This window comes from Anomaloglossus baeobatrachus, chromosome 3 (genome assembly GCF_048569485.1).
Source record: "Anomaloglossus baeobatrachus isolate aAnoBae1 chromosome 3, aAnoBae1.hap1, whole genome shotgun sequence".
Classification (NCBI taxonomy): Eukaryota; Metazoa; Chordata; class Amphibia; order Anura; family Aromobatidae; genus Anomaloglossus; species Anomaloglossus baeobatrachus.
Window position 1 is genome coordinate 389,783,872 of NC_134355.1, and position 15,489 is coordinate 389,799,360.

At 42.8% G+C, this 15,489-nt stretch overlaps 1 long non-coding RNA gene across 2 annotated transcripts in view; it reads left to right on the top strand.

Annotated features, from left to right (window-relative positions):
* Window positions 1-15,489, top strand: part of LOC142295331 (uncharacterized) — a 45,059-nt gene that overhangs the window by 23,028 nt on the left and 6,542 nt on the right. For both annotated transcript variants that reach the window (XR_012751423.1, XR_012751425.1), the window contains one exon: window positions 12,879-13,020. This is a non-coding gene — a long non-coding RNA (uncharacterized LOC142295331). The remainder of the gene's footprint in view (window positions 1-12,878; window positions 13,021-15,489) is intronic.

Consider the following 15,489-nt stretch of genomic DNA (forward strand, 5'->3'; position numbering starts at 1 on the left):
CTTTTTTTCCAATTTTAAATGAATTTGTATAGTGTTTAGACTTGAACCTCGTCACCCCAGCTTGAGGATGTTACAGTAAAAGCTCTACTTTAAATGACTGCTTGGGTTGAGTAGACTAATGCAACTGTTACAGCATCAGATGGTTTTAAAGGGAACCTGTCACCAGATTTAGGCCCTATTTGCTGCGGCCAGCACCACCGGGCTCTTATATACAGCATTCTAACATGCTGTATATAAGAGCCCAGGCCGGGAGTATAACATAAAAAAACACTTTAATACTTGCCTAACGGTCGCGCGGTGGGCCTAATGGGCGTCTCCGTTGTCCGGTTCCTGGCGCCGCATCTTTTAGCCATTTTTGATCTCCTTCTCTAGCCGTGGTGCATAACGGGTCAGACGTCATTTACACTCGCCGGCATTCAGGTCTTGAGCAGGTGCACTTTAATCTGCCCTGAGCAGGGCAGATCAAAGTATTGTAGTGCGCCTGCGCAGGACCGGTGAGAGTGTATGACGTAGCCGCGTCATGCACAGAGGCTTCAGAAAGAGGACGAAGATGGCTGAAAGGGGCGGCGACCGCACCGGAGAACACACGCCAATTAGGCTCACCGCGCGACCGTTAGTTAAGTATTATTAAGTGTTTTTTGTTATACTCCCGGCCTGGGCTCTTATTTACAGAGGAGGGGGGTCTATGTGCGTGAGAGGTAGAGAAGGAGGTAATAAGGTAATAAGATACAAGGGCGGGCCAGAGGGATGCGCTACTGCTCTGATTGTCTTGGAGACAGGGAGCGCTAATTATACACCTTTATAAAGATGACCCCCAACTTTTGAAAGAATTTTCAGGGGTTCAAAAGTCATCTTATACGCCGGAAAATACAATACCTACTCTAATACACAGAATGCAGTAAAAAAGTGAATAATAGGGTAAACATTGGAGAAACCGCTTAAATAGTGGAAACTCCTAAGTATCAACATATATAATATATATATATATATATATATATATATATATATATATATATATATATATATATATATATATATATATATATATATATATATATATATATATATATATATATATATATAATATATATATGCCCATGTCCGATGGGTTAATGCTGGGGCATGAAGGTAGTGCAAAAGAAACTATACTCAATGAAGATTTTTTAACCCCCTTCACAACCTTGGATGTACTGGTACGTCCAAGGTCATGTCTCCCTTTTTGATGCGGGCTCACACTTTTCCCTGCACATGTACTTCTAACAGCGGCAGGCAGATCGAAGATCCACCCGCTGCTAACTAGTTAAATCTCGCTGTCACTCTTGACAGCGGGATTTAATATGCGCTAGCTGGGAGCACAACATTCCACCCCCTCATATCTGTGGCTCCATGGATGTGATGACAACCAAGGGTCAGATGACTACCCCGGTCACTGTCATGACGTAGTTCCTGTGAGAGTCTGCATTCACAGGAAGACTGCATTTGGGTTATACAGAGCGGTGCTGAACCGGTACAAGCAATTGGTGTATCGCAGCTTTAAGTCCCCTACTAAATTCAGTGAAGTGTTTTTAAAACATTTTTTTATTAAAAGTAAAAGTTCAAATAACCATAAAAAATACACATTTTGGTATTGCCACATTCAGGAATGTCCGCTCAATCATAGTTACATAGTTACTTAGGTTGAAAAAAGACCTAGGTCCATCTAGTTCATCCTTCCTCCACCAGTTCTACATTTGGTCACTAAGTCATTTATAACCAACAATGTTTTGTGTACTGAGGAAATCATCCAGCCCTTTTTTAAAAGCTGTTATAGTATCTGCCATTACTACCTCTTGTGGTAGTGTATTCCACAGTCTGACTGCTCTAACTGTAAAGAACCCTTTCCTATTTAGGTGTCGGAATCGCTTTTCTTCCACTCGCAGTGAGTGCCCCCTAGTCCTTAATATTGTCTTTGGAAGAAATAAGTCATGTGCCAGTCCTTTATATTGACCACACATGTATTTATACATATAAATGAGATCTCCTCTGAGACGTCTTTTTTTTCTAAGCTAAACATATCTAACTTTTTCAACCTGTCATCATATGGGCGGCCTTCCATTCCTTGTAATAGTCTAGTTGCCCGCCTTTGAACTGACTCTAACTTCTGAATGTCCTTTTTAAAATGTGGAGCCCAAAACTGGATCCCGTATTCCAGATGTGGCCTTACAAGTGATTTATAGAGGGGTAACAATACGTTGGGATCACGGGATCTAATCTCTCTTTTTATACACCCTAAAATCTTGTTTGCTTTAGCAGCTGCTGCTTGACATTGAGTGCTGCTGCTCAGCTTATTTGTAATGAGAATACCCAAGTCCTTCTCCTGTTCTGTAGTCCCGAGTTTACTTCCATTTAATGTATACGCAGCTATAGGATTACTCCGTCCTAGGTGCATTACTTTACATTTATCAACATTAAATCTCATTTGCCAAGTATCTGCCCATTCTGACATCTTATCCAGATCTTTTTGTAATATTGTACTATCCAGGTCAGTTTTTAATATCCTACATAGTTTGGTGTCATCGGCAAAGACTGACACTGTACTATCAATCCCATCCACAAGGTCATTAATAAAGAGAGTAAAAAGAATCGGTCCAAGCACAGATCCCTGCGGCACCCCACTGCTGACTATAGCCCATTTAGAGAATGTACCATTTATGACTACTCTTTGTTTCCTATCTTTTAGCCAATTCCTTACCCAGTTGCATATTGTGTCCCCTAGTCCTTGCTTCTGGAGCTTTAGTATAAGGCTATTATGTGGTACAGTATCAAATGCCTTTGCAAAGTCCAAATAAATCACATCAGCTGCATTACTAATATCCAGGTTTGAACTTACCCCCTCATAGAACCCCAACAGGTTGGTTAGACACGACTTATCTTTCATGAATCCATGCTGTTTGTCAGTTATCATATTATTTTCTGCAATATATTTTTGCATGTCATCCCTTAAAATGCCCTCAAAAACTTTGCATACTACTGATGTCAGGCTTACTGGACGGTAGTTGCCTGGATCTACCCTCTTACCTTTCTTAAATATCGGTACCACATCAGCAATCCTCCAATCCTGAGGCACCAACCCTGTTACAAGTGAGTCTAAAAAGATGAGATACAGCGGTCTGTCGATTACGGAACTCAATTCCCTCAATATTCGTGGATGAATGCCATCTGGCCCTGGGGATTTGTCTGTTTAATTTACTCAGATGTAGGCGTACTTCATCTTGTGTTAAATTAATTATATCGGGTGGTGGACTTTGATTTTTCACTTGTTGAATGATCCCTGGTACAGTCAGGTCCTTGGTGAATACAGATGAGAAATGCCTATTTAATATCTCAGTCTTTTGTTTGTCCTCTATAACTAACTTGTTATTATATTTTAAGGGGCCGATACTATCCTTTGTTTTCCTTTTGGCATTAATGTATTTATAAAAGATTTTGGGATTTATTTTAATGTCATTGGCGATTTTTGTTTCAGTAGCTAATTTTGCTTGTTTGATTTCTTTTTTACATTTCCTATTGATATCTTTATACTCCTGCAATGCGATTTCTGTATTCTCAGCCTTTAAGATTTTAAATGCCCTTTGTTTTTGTTTTATTATACTTTGTACAGTCTTATTTATCCATAGTGGTTTCTTTTTATTCCTGGACATTTTATTACCAGAGGGTATACGTTTTTTTACAGGACTCTAGTAGTATATCCTTAAACTTACCCCATTTATGTTCGGTATCCCCAGTTACCATGACTTTGTCCCAATCTACACATTTAAGCTCTTCCCTTAATTTGTTGAAATCAGCTTTCCTAAAATTCCAGGTTTTAGCATTCCCCCTTTGAAATGTTCTATTGAATATTACGTTGAAGCTTACCATATTATGATCGCTGGTGCCCAAGTGCTCCCGGACCTGTAGATCTGAAATTGTATCCGGTCTCATCAAAATCAAAATGTACAATTAACTTAATCTGATTGAACAGCGTAAAAATAAAAAATAAAATCCAAAATTACTTTTTTTTTTTTTTTTTTTTTTTTCTCTGACCACTAAAACAATGCAATAAGGGACAAAAAAGAGAGAGGGGAAAAAACCTTTTCCACCAAAAAAAAAAAAAATGGTATTTGTAAAAACGTGATCTCCGAACACAAAAAATAAGCCATCACACAGCCCCAGATCCCGAAAACTGAGAATGTATCGGTTCCCGTGACAAAAGGGGTATGTATGTAATATTTTTGTGTGTGTGTGTGTGTGTGTGTGTGTGTGTGTGTATATATGTATATAGTATATTATATATTTTTTTTTTTTCAAAATTTCAGAATTTTTTTGATCGATCAATTAAAAATATATTAAAAAAAACAACAAACCAAAACACTATACATGAACTGTACATATATTATGAACTGATGCTGACTTGTGAAATTGTGTTGCAAAATCAGTTTTACCATATAGTAAACATTGTAAATAAGAAAAAACAAAAAAAAAAACCCCACAAAGCAAATGTGGAATTGCACTTTTGCCATTTATTTATTATTATTATTATTATTATTGTTTATTTATAGAGCACCATTGATTCCATGGTGCTGTACATGAGGGGGTTACATACAGAATACATGTACACGTTACAATAGACAGACTAGCACAGGGGGAAGAGGGCCCTGCCCTTGCGGGCTTACATACTAAAGGATTTTGGGGAGGAGACAGTAGGTGGGGTGTAGGTGGGGCGGCAGCTCCGCACGGTGGTGGGGCGGCAGCTCCGCACGGTGGTGGGGCGGCAGCTCCGCACGGTGGTGGGGCGGCAGCTCCGCACGGTGGTGGGGCGGCAGCTCCGCACGGTGGTGGGGCGGCAGCTCCGCACGGTGGTGGGGCGGCAGCTCCGCACGGTGGTGGGGCGGCAGCTCCGCACGGTGGTGGGGCGGCAGCTCCGCACGGTGGTGGGGCGGCAGCTCCGCACGGTGGTGGGGCGGCAGCTCCGCACGGTGGTGAAGCAGTGAGGTCATTGAAGGTTATAGGCATTTCTGAACAGATGAGTCTTTAGGTTCATTTCACCGCATTTGGAATGTGTTGGTTTTCCCCTCACCCATGACAGCACTACGTGAGAGAGGGATCCGCCCAGCAAGGACAGGAAACCATTCTGAATAAAAGGGCGGTACTTCTCCCCTTCGTCAGTTGGTTTCCTGTCCTTGATGGGAGACCCCTGTTCTGAAAACCGGCGGTAAAGAACCAGAAGAAGAAAAAGAAAAGAAGCCTACTTACCCAGCCCCGTCCGGTGTCTGGAAGAGCAGGGTGAGTCCTGTAGCACCGTTCTTCGGGGCTGGAAGCGCCGTCCACCTGCCCTGGGGGGTCCTGGTGTCCGTGCGGGAGCGGGCGGCAGGTACCGCTCGGGGGCTCCCGGTCCGCCGCTCATTTCCCCCCGCTCTGCGCTCCATGCTGCCTGGAACTTCCGGGTGCGCGCACACGCGACGGGCAAGCTGGGAGATGGAGGCGGGCCTTCCGATGACGTCACCGGATGAAGATGGCGGCGCCCAGCGATACGATGCATGCGGCCCGCCATTCCGGTAGTTAGGCACTCCTGGCCGTGCGCCATGGGGAGCGTGGAGAGCGGGGAGGAGCCTCACCTGGATTAGTTTGGCCTACTCCTCCAGTGGAGCGCCTGTTCCGGAGAACATCCAAGGCCCATTCCACCAGAGTGGTGTCTACCTCCTGGGCTGAGCGTGCACAGGTATCTATTGAACAAATTTGTAGGGCCGCTACCTGGTCCTCACAATCTACTTTTTTCCGACGCTATCGGTTGGACCTGTCCTCCTCGGCTGCTCTTTCGTTTGGTAGAAGGGTGCTTGAGGCGGTGGTCCCTCCCTAAATGGTTTTCTCTGGAAATCTCTCACGTGGTGCTGTCATGGGTGAGGGGAAAACACAACGGTTACTTACCGGTAGCCGGTTTTTCCAGAACCCATGACAGCACCCTTATATTCCCTCCCTTTCTCATCCTTGGTGTGCACTTTTTCGGTGTGCTTGTGTGTGTTTAGTGGTGGTGGAGTAAGTTCTAACAATTGTTGGAGGTCCTCTCATTCTCGGTAATCAACTGACGAAGGGGAGAAGTACCGCCCTTTTATTCAGAATGGTTTCCTGTCCTTGCTGGGCGGATCCCTCTCTCACGTGGTGCTGTCATGGGTTCTGGCTACCGGTAAGTAACCGTTGTGTTTTTTTTTGTTTGTTTTTTTTTTTTTTCCCTTCCCATTTTTTAGTACACTGTTAATTTCATTCAACGGTACAATTTGTCTCTAAAAATAACCCATGCCTTCATGCGGCTATGTTGACAGAAAAATAAAAAAGTTATGGTTCTTGCGAGAAGGTGAGGGAAAAAAAGAAAACTGAGGATCACCAGGCAGTGAGGGGGTTAATGATCACAATGGGACTGCGAAGGCTACATTCTTTTTGGCTTTGCAGGCTTTGGACTGTGATCTAACCAAGCACACTGTTTTATCCTCAGAACCAGAGCCTGTATGGCAGCACTTTCTGGGCATTCAGAAAAGTTGGCTTGTGACCACAGCCAACTGTGGGTACCCACTGCACACTATTAAATTTAGTGTCTCCATAACATTTACAGAACCCAAGTAAAGAAACAAGCAGTTACTTGACTTCTTAGGGCCACAGTTGGGCATTTTAACCTCTTCAGGCCCCGGGCACTTTCCATTTTTGCGTTTTTGTTTTTTGCTCCTTTTCTTCCGAGAGCCGTAACATTTTTATTTTTCTGTCAATCTTGCCATATCAGGGCTTGTTTTTTGCGTCGAGTTGTACTTTTAAATGAAACCATAGGTTTTGCCATATAGTGTACTGGAAAACAGCAAAAAAAGTGTGATCGCACAATAGTTTTTGGGATGTTTAATTCAGTGTTCACTATATGGTAAAACTGATGTATGTATGTGATGCCTCAGGTCGGTGCGAGTTTGTAGACACGAAACATGTATAGGTTTACTTGTATCTAAGGGGTTAAAAAAAATTCACAAGTTTATCCAATAAAAGTGGCGCACATTTTGTGCCATTTTCCGAAACGCGTAGCGTTCTCATTTTTCGGGATCTATGGCTCAGTGACAGCTTATGTTTTGCGACTCGAGCTAACATTTCTAATGGTACCATTTTTGCGCAGATGCTACGTTTTGATCGCCTGTTATTGCATTTTGCGTAAAACATGCGGCGACCAAAAAATGTAATTTTGGCGTTTGGAATTTTTTTGTCACTACGCCGTTTACCAATCAGATTAATTTATTTTATATTTTGATCGGGCATTTCTGAACGCGGCGATACCAAATATGTGTATATTTATTTATTTTTTAACCCTTTATTTTTCAATGGGGTGAAAGGGGGGTGAGTTGAACTTTTTTTTTTTTTTTTTTTTTTTTTATATATATATATATTTTATTTTACTAGTCCCCCTAGGGGGGCTATAGCGATGAGCAATCCGATCGCTCTTATCGATTACAGCTGTTAACAGCAGATAGTCACTTCCTCTTTCCCTCTGCTCCGGGCCGAGTGAAAACGAAAGTGAAGCATCATAGCTGCAGGCGTCATCACATGACCCTGTGCTACGATGGCAACCACCGACAGTCACGTGGTCACTCACGTGACTTCCGGTGGGGGCGGTGGTAAGTAAAAATCATGGCCGCGCACATATAGATCTCGCTGCCAGACTTTGGCAGTGAGATTTAAGGGGTTAAATGTTGCGAGTGGAAGCGATTCCAATCGCAACATGCAGGCGCACATGTCAGGTGTTGAAAACAGCTGATGTGTGCCGACCGCCTTCTGCCCGGGGCGGGGCTTAACCTGACACGCTCCATGACGGGTAGATCCGTCCAAGGTCGTGAAGGGGTTAACCTACATGTAAGACAGTTGATATGCCTTCTGTATAGTGGATATTCCTCCTGTAAGAGGTGTTGGCCTATACCTGTAGACGTGCTACACCACCCAACCCCTTGTTGAAGCCCCAGTTAGATTCCAGTAGTACATGTATCTATATAAAAATGTATTTTTTACATTGACGTTTCACTTTACATTCCTTTAGACTACCCATTTATTTTTTTTGTAGGGATCACTTACAGAATGTGTCCTATACATTTTGTAAACTTTTATAATTTTTATTTCTTTTTTTTTTTCCCTTCTACAAGCAAATAACCTTACAGGCTCAACTGACGGTTGAAGGTTCAACTACATCTCCCCCCACCCCCTTAAATGATTTTTATATTTTTTTTTCCTCTCCTTCCCCCTCCCCTCTGTTAGCTCATTCAGTAGATGCTATGACATGTCTAGTATTTGCTCGGTTAAAGAGTCTTTCTCGAAGTTAGATTGATGCCAAGTGTGAGTAATGTCTGGAATGTAGGGTTACTCGGCTTTTGATGGTTTGCTTTGTTCGTTTCATGACTTGACCCATAGATTTCTTGGCTTTTCTCTGGTCTTTAATATATTTGCCAGTATGACCTTGTCCATTAAACTTTGAATTCCAGTTTTGGCATGAGTAAAGATCTTGGTAGTCTGTAACCATTGTTTTGTATGGTGGAGGATGTTGGGAAGCTCTAGCCATGTGTTAAAATTGACAACTTTTCATGTAATTTAATTAAAAACACCAAATCCTGACGCCGAATATGTTCTTTGCTGTTGACAGTAAGCGGCTGTAAACATCCTCGACTGGAAGCTGTGAAGAAGTCGATGGGCTTTCAGTCGGATGTTTGCAGCTGCCAATTGCCACTGGCTTCAAGACTTTATCAATGATCTAAATGCCCAAGGGTCTTATGATGTCCCATTGAACTAAATGCTACATTGGTGCTGTTATGCAGTCTTGAGAGCTGAATCTATACTTTGTCATTATTGCTCTAATGAAAAGTGTCAGACCAGATGTTTTTACCTGAAGCACAACGTAAACTTGACTGTTTTAAAGCTTACCAGTATTGAAGAATCAGTTTGCCAGGAGCCCAAGAGCTATATACATATACAATTGAACGCTGTAATACAAGGATTTGGCTCTCAAGACTGTTGGTCACCAAGGGTCCTACATCTCTAACTCTTGGCTGTCCTTTTTAGGTAAAATTTTTCATCTAAAACATTGAATTGCTGCTTTTTCTCAGTTGACGGTTAAATTGAAGTGTTGGGTATTCTGAGCAGGAGCCATCCTTGCACAGCAGATTTCAATTACTGCATGGGGAAGGGCTGATTCTGCGTTTTGGACTAACACTTTCTTAAATCTGACCAAAGAGCACGCCTTGAGTATTGTTTTTAAGAATTTGCAAAGGATTGGTTTTGTGTGGTTGTTAATAATAATAATAATAATAATAATAATAATAATAATAATAATAATAATAATAATAATAATAATAATAATAATAATAATAATAATAATAATAATAATAATAATAATAATAATAATAATAATAATAATAATAATAATAATAATAATAATAATATTATTATTATTATTATTATTATTATTATTATTATTATTATTATTATTATTATTATTATTATTATTATTATTATTATTATTATTATTATTATTATTATTATTATTATTATTATTATTATTATTATTATTATTATTATTATTATTATTATTATTATTATTATTATTATTATTATTATTATTATTATTATTATTATTATTATTATTATTATTATTATTATTATTATTATTATTATTATTATTATTATTATTATTATTATTATTATTATTATTATTATTATTATTATTATTATTATTATTATTATTATTATTATTATTATTATTATTATTATTATTATTATTATTATTATTATTATTATTATTATTATTATTATTATTATTATTATTATTATTATTATTATTATTATTATTATTATTATTATTATTATTATTATTATTATTATTATTATTATTATTATTATTATTATGCCCAATTTTAACGCATCGGGTATTCTAAATATGTGCCCCCATCATGGTATAGGCAGGATCCTTGTGTATGCAGCATCCTGGTCTGTGTCCCATCCTGGTATAGTCTCCATCCTTGTATAGCCCTCATTCTGGTATGTGGGCTGATGCTTTGATGTGGCCCCATGCTGGTATGTGCCCCCATCGTGGTGCAGCCACCATCCTGACATGTGCCCCCATCCTGGTCTGTGTGCGCAATCTAGTGTAGGCAGCCTCCTGGTATAGGCACCATCCAGTATGTTTCCTAAGGTGTCCCTTGTATCTGTCCGCCGGCTGCTCGCTCCTGTGCGGCGTCCGCTTCGCTTTTCCACTGTGGCCGGCGGTGAGTTACAGGCTGTGGTGTGGGTTGGCCTGGTATGTGGGCTGATGCTGTGATGTGGCCCCATGCTGGTATGTGCCCCCATCGGGGTGTAGCCACCATCCTGACATGTGCCCCCATCGTGGTATAGGCAGGATCCTGGTGTATGCAGCATCCTGGTCTGTGTCCCATCCAGGTATAGTCTCCATCCTGGTATGTGGGTGTCTGTGTTTGATATGTGTCTGTGGGCGGTGTGTGTGCGGGGCTGTGTGTGTGTGTGCGGGGCTGTGTGTGTGTGTGCGGGGCTGTGTGTGTGTGTGCGGGGCTGTGTGTGTGTGTGCGGGGCTGTGTGTGTGTGTGCGGGGCTGTGTGTGTGTGTGCGGGGCTGTGTGTGTGTGTGCGGGGCTGTGTGTGTGTGTGCGGGGCTGTGTGTGTGTGTGCGGGGCTGTGTGTGTGTGTGCGGGGCTGTGTGTGTGTGTGCGGGGCTGTGTGTGTGTGTGCGGGGCTGTGTGTGTGTGTGCGGGGCTGTGTGTGTGTGTGCGGGGCTGTGTGTGTGTGTGCGGGGCTGTGTGTGTGTGTGTGCGGGGCTGTGTGTGTGTGTGTGCGGGGCTGTGTGTGTGTGTGTGCGGGGCTGTGTGTGTGTGTGTGCGGGGCTGTGTGTGTGTGTGTGCGGGGCTGTGTGTGTGTGTGTGTGCGGGGCTGTGTGTGTGTGTGCGGGGCTGTGTGTGTGTGTGCGGGGCTGTGTGTGTGTGTGCGGGGCTGTGTGTGTGTGTGTGCGGGGCTGTGTGTGTGTGTGTGCGGGGCTGTGTGTGTGTGTGTGCGGGGCTGTGTGTGTGTGCGGGGCTGTGTGTGTGTGCGGGGCTGTGTGTGTGTGTGTGCGGGGCTGTGTGTGTGTGTGTGCGGGGCTGTGTGTGTGTGTGTGCGGGGCTGTGTGTGTGTGTGTGCGGGGCTGTGTGTGTGTGTGTGCGGGGCTGTGTGTGTGTGTGTGCGGGGCTGTGTGTGTGTGTGTGCGGGGCTGTGTGTGTGTGTGTGCGGGGCTGTGTGTGTGTGTGCGGGGCTGTGTGTGTGTGTGTGCGGGGCTGTGTGTGTGTGTGCGGGGCTGTGTGTGTGTGTGCGGGGCTGTGTGTGTGTGTGCGGGGCTGTGTGTGTGTGTGCGGGGCTGTGTGTGTGTGTGTGTGTGTGTGTGTGTGTGTGTGTGTGGGGCTGTGTGTGTGTGTGTGTGTGTGTGTGTGTGGGCTTAATTTCCCGCTGGCCATGAATAGTAATAATTGTCTCGTGAGCACTCCGGGATGCAGCGCTCTCACTAACCACCGATTAATGCAGGGGAAGCACATGGCTACTTAAATATTACTTCAGTGAATGTTAAGTAGGCACTCATGAATAGTAATGAGCGGCTCCTTAACATTCACAGCAGTGTTAATCTTTAAGTAGCCATGTGCTTCCCCTACATTTATCGTTGGTTAGTGGGAGTGTTGCGTCCCGGAGTGCTGGGTTCCTAGTGTGCCGCACCTGCGTCTCCTCCAGTCCCTGTCCCTCTGTGTCTCTGTGGCGTAGTTGGGTAACTGACCTGCGCTTTGGGCCTCCTGTGGGTCCGGGCTTAAGGGCGCTTTCACACTTGCGTTGAACGGCTTGCGTTGCAATCCGGTGCCTTGAGGCATTATGGTAGACGTTGCAGGTATCAGTTTATTCCTTATAGGCTTCTATTAAGGGCGGATTGCAACGGATGGTCTTCCGTTGCATCCGCCCACCGGCGCATCAGTTGTTTTGTCGGTGACCGTCAGTGCCCGTCGGGCGGAAGGAACGCTGAATGTAGCGGTTTTTTTTTTTTGTTTTTTGTATTTTTTTTGTTGCTGTAAAACAACGAACTCCGCAGGATTCCGCCGGGATCCGGTAAGAGGCATAATGAATGTCTATGGTGCTGGATTCCGTCGCCATGTGTTTGGCGACGGATTCCAGTGCAGGATTCCATCACGTTCTACTGAGCATGCTCAGCATGTCCAGCAGAACGTTCTAAATCGTTAAAAGCACTCCTGGTCGGTCTATCTCTCTGTCAGTCTATCTCTCTGTCAGTCTATCTCCCCCTCTCTCATACTCGCCGATCACCGGCGTGGCACTGCACAGTTGTCACACTGTGGCGGCTTCTCTTTTGAAAATGCCGGCCGCTCATTATTCCATCTCGTATTCCCAATTTTGATACCAGCCAAGTTAAAGCCACACAGCTGAAAACTGATATTCTCAGGATGGGGAGCCCCACATTATGGGGAGCCCCCCAGCCTAAAAATTTCAGCCAGCAGCTGCCCGGTATTGCCGCATCCATTAGATGCGACAGTCCCGGGACTCTACCCGGCTCATCCCGAATTGCCCTGGTGCGGTGGCAATCTGGGTAAGGAGTGAATGGCAGCCCATAGCTGCCACTAAGTCCTAGGTTAATCATGGCAGGCATCTGAGACCCCCCCCCCCTCCCGCCTCCCCATGATTTAACCGGTAAGTGAAAGTAAATAAACACCTACACCGAAAAAAATCCTTTATTTGAAATAAATAATAATAATAATAATAATAAATAAAACCACCCTCTTTCACCACTTTTATTAAAATCCCCAAATACTCCTCCAGGTCCGGTGTAATCCAGAGGTCCCATGACTCTTTCAGCTCTGCTACATGAAGCTGGCAGGAGCGGCCTTAAAACACCGCCTCTGACTGTGAGCTCCAGGAAGCAACTGAAGTGAATCGTGCTGTGAGCGGAGACGTCACTCAGGTATTGTCGGGGTGTGTGCGGTGATGATGGGTGCGGCAGTGCCTGGGTGTGTGCGGTGATGTTGGGTGCGGTAGTGCCTGGGTGTGTGCGATGAAGATGGGAGCGGTCGTGCTGGTGTATGTGCGGTGAGGATGTTGTCAGGGTTTCGGCAAGTGGGCGTGTCCTAATTGAGCGGTCGTCGCTGCTGATTGGGTGTGGGTAGAGTAAGGTGTGGGGGATGTTGGGGCTGTTCGGCCTGTTGGAGCTGTGTGGGTGTGGTATAGGCGGTTTCAGCGTATGACTATGACGTCATTTCTTAGACAGACAGAATAGGGCGAAATATATATATGTATATGTATGGATGTATATGTATATGTATGTGTGTGTGTGTGTGTGTGTGTGTGTGTGTGTGTATATATGTATATATATATATATATATGTGTGTGTGTATGTATATATATGTATGTATGTGTGTGTATATATATATATATATAATTACTATTTTATTTTTTAATAAAACATTATAATATATATGTATGTATGTATATATAATGTATTACTATTTTATTTTTTAATAAAACATTTTAACTTTTTATGTAGTTATCTTTCTCCTTCCTTCTTGTCTGTCTGTATTTATGGTTGTTGCTACAAAGCATGAGCTTGGCACATCCTAAGGTACACATTTCTTGGTGTAAAGTTACGTCTTGTTGCATGGAATATTTCCCATACAATAAGAATGTCAGGGCTGTATCTCTTTTGATTTGCGTTCCTAACTTGGCAGAGTGGCCCTGTAGATATAAGATAGCTGGAGAGGGAGAAAGGAGTGTGTATTAGATGGCTCAGCATCTTGGCTATAAGAGTACTTGGTTTGGTATGCACATTCATTTAGACATTCCACGTCTCCATCGAGAGCGATAGTGCTCTCAAAATTCCTTCTAGACTTCTTTAGATTTTGTCCTTCAAAATTAATGAAACTTAACCTATTATGGATCACTTTCTTCATCCCACCCATAAATTTTAGAGGGGAGGCATTGTCTCTAAAAACGTATATTTTTCATACTGAGCTTGCCTTGTAAATAGTGACGCATCTATACTGTGCTGTATGAAGGCCATGCCTAGTTTATTCTCATGGACCACATAATCTGAAATTTGGAAAATAAAGTTCAGTTTTTCTGTCCTTCTTTTTTGTTTTTATATTTGCTTTAACTCAGAGGTGCGCACACGTTTCCACCACTTCTGGATGCAGAGTTTGGCAGATTAGATGCTTAATGGGAAACTACTGTTTTTAATCAAGTTTTCTACTTGGATTTAGACCTAAAGCTGTTTTTTGAAGACTCTTAGGGAGGTGAGTGCCACCTAAATAACCTTAGGTATCTTGTCCAGTCTCAAGAAAAGCCATGTGATTTCCTTGTACTACCTATCTGGTCACATTCGTATTTTCCGTTTAGTAGGACGACTGTACAGGCAGTATAATTGCATTTGCTACTCTTCTCTCTAGTACAAATAAGTGATTTATATATTGTGGGGCTGGATAAACAAGAGGCAGAAATCCATCCAAAAAGTAAACCTGCTGAGCAAGTATTTAAAGGCTGCCATGTGGCAGAGCTGGGGCAGATTCTTGTTGAGGACTGCATGGTTGTTAATTGATCGAGCTGATTGGAGTCGCCTCTCCCACGTTACTTCTGGCTAAAATTGCTTCTGTAAACAGATTGTTCTGCAATCTATGCGTTAGCTGTTCGGTCATGGAGTCATTTCGGAGACTCCCTTGTAATGAAGGAAATGGGCTAATGGCTGTAAAAGCTCTGGTTCTAGATTATTTGCATTCACAAAAGCTACATCCTCTGCACAAAGCTGTTCTTGGGCCTCTTCCAATATGTGTATGACGTTTAGCACTGGATAACCAGTCTATTCTTTGTTCGCTTCTCCTGCAAACCACAGCAAGATGAACTAAATTGAGTCTTGCTGTAACTCGTATCCAAGATGCTGAGATGTATAGTTAGATGTGTATATGCTTTTGAAAAAGTATTCATACCCCGTAAGCTTTTCCCCTTTTTTATTTTTTACATTACACCCACAAATTTAATAAATTACATTTAAGATTTTGTGCTATACCAACACAAGTGTTTGTGGTGTGAATGGAATAATACATGATCTTCTACAGATTTTAGAATTGTGAGATTTTGACTTACATTTGTATTCAGCTCCCTGAGTCAATGCTTTGTTGGGACCACCTTTCACTGCAATTATTTGGGATGTGCTGCTACCAGCTTTGTACATGTAGTGCCTGAATTTTTTTTTTTTCTTTTTGCAAGCTAGTTTTAATTAGAGAGATTGGATGGAGAACATCTGAATTTTCAAGTCTGGTCACAGGTTCTCAATGGGATTTGTCTGGACTGTGACATTCACACACGTGAATATGCTTTGATCTAAAACCTTCCATTATAGCTCTGGAGTATATTGGGGTTGTTGAGACTGGGGTGTAGGTTCACC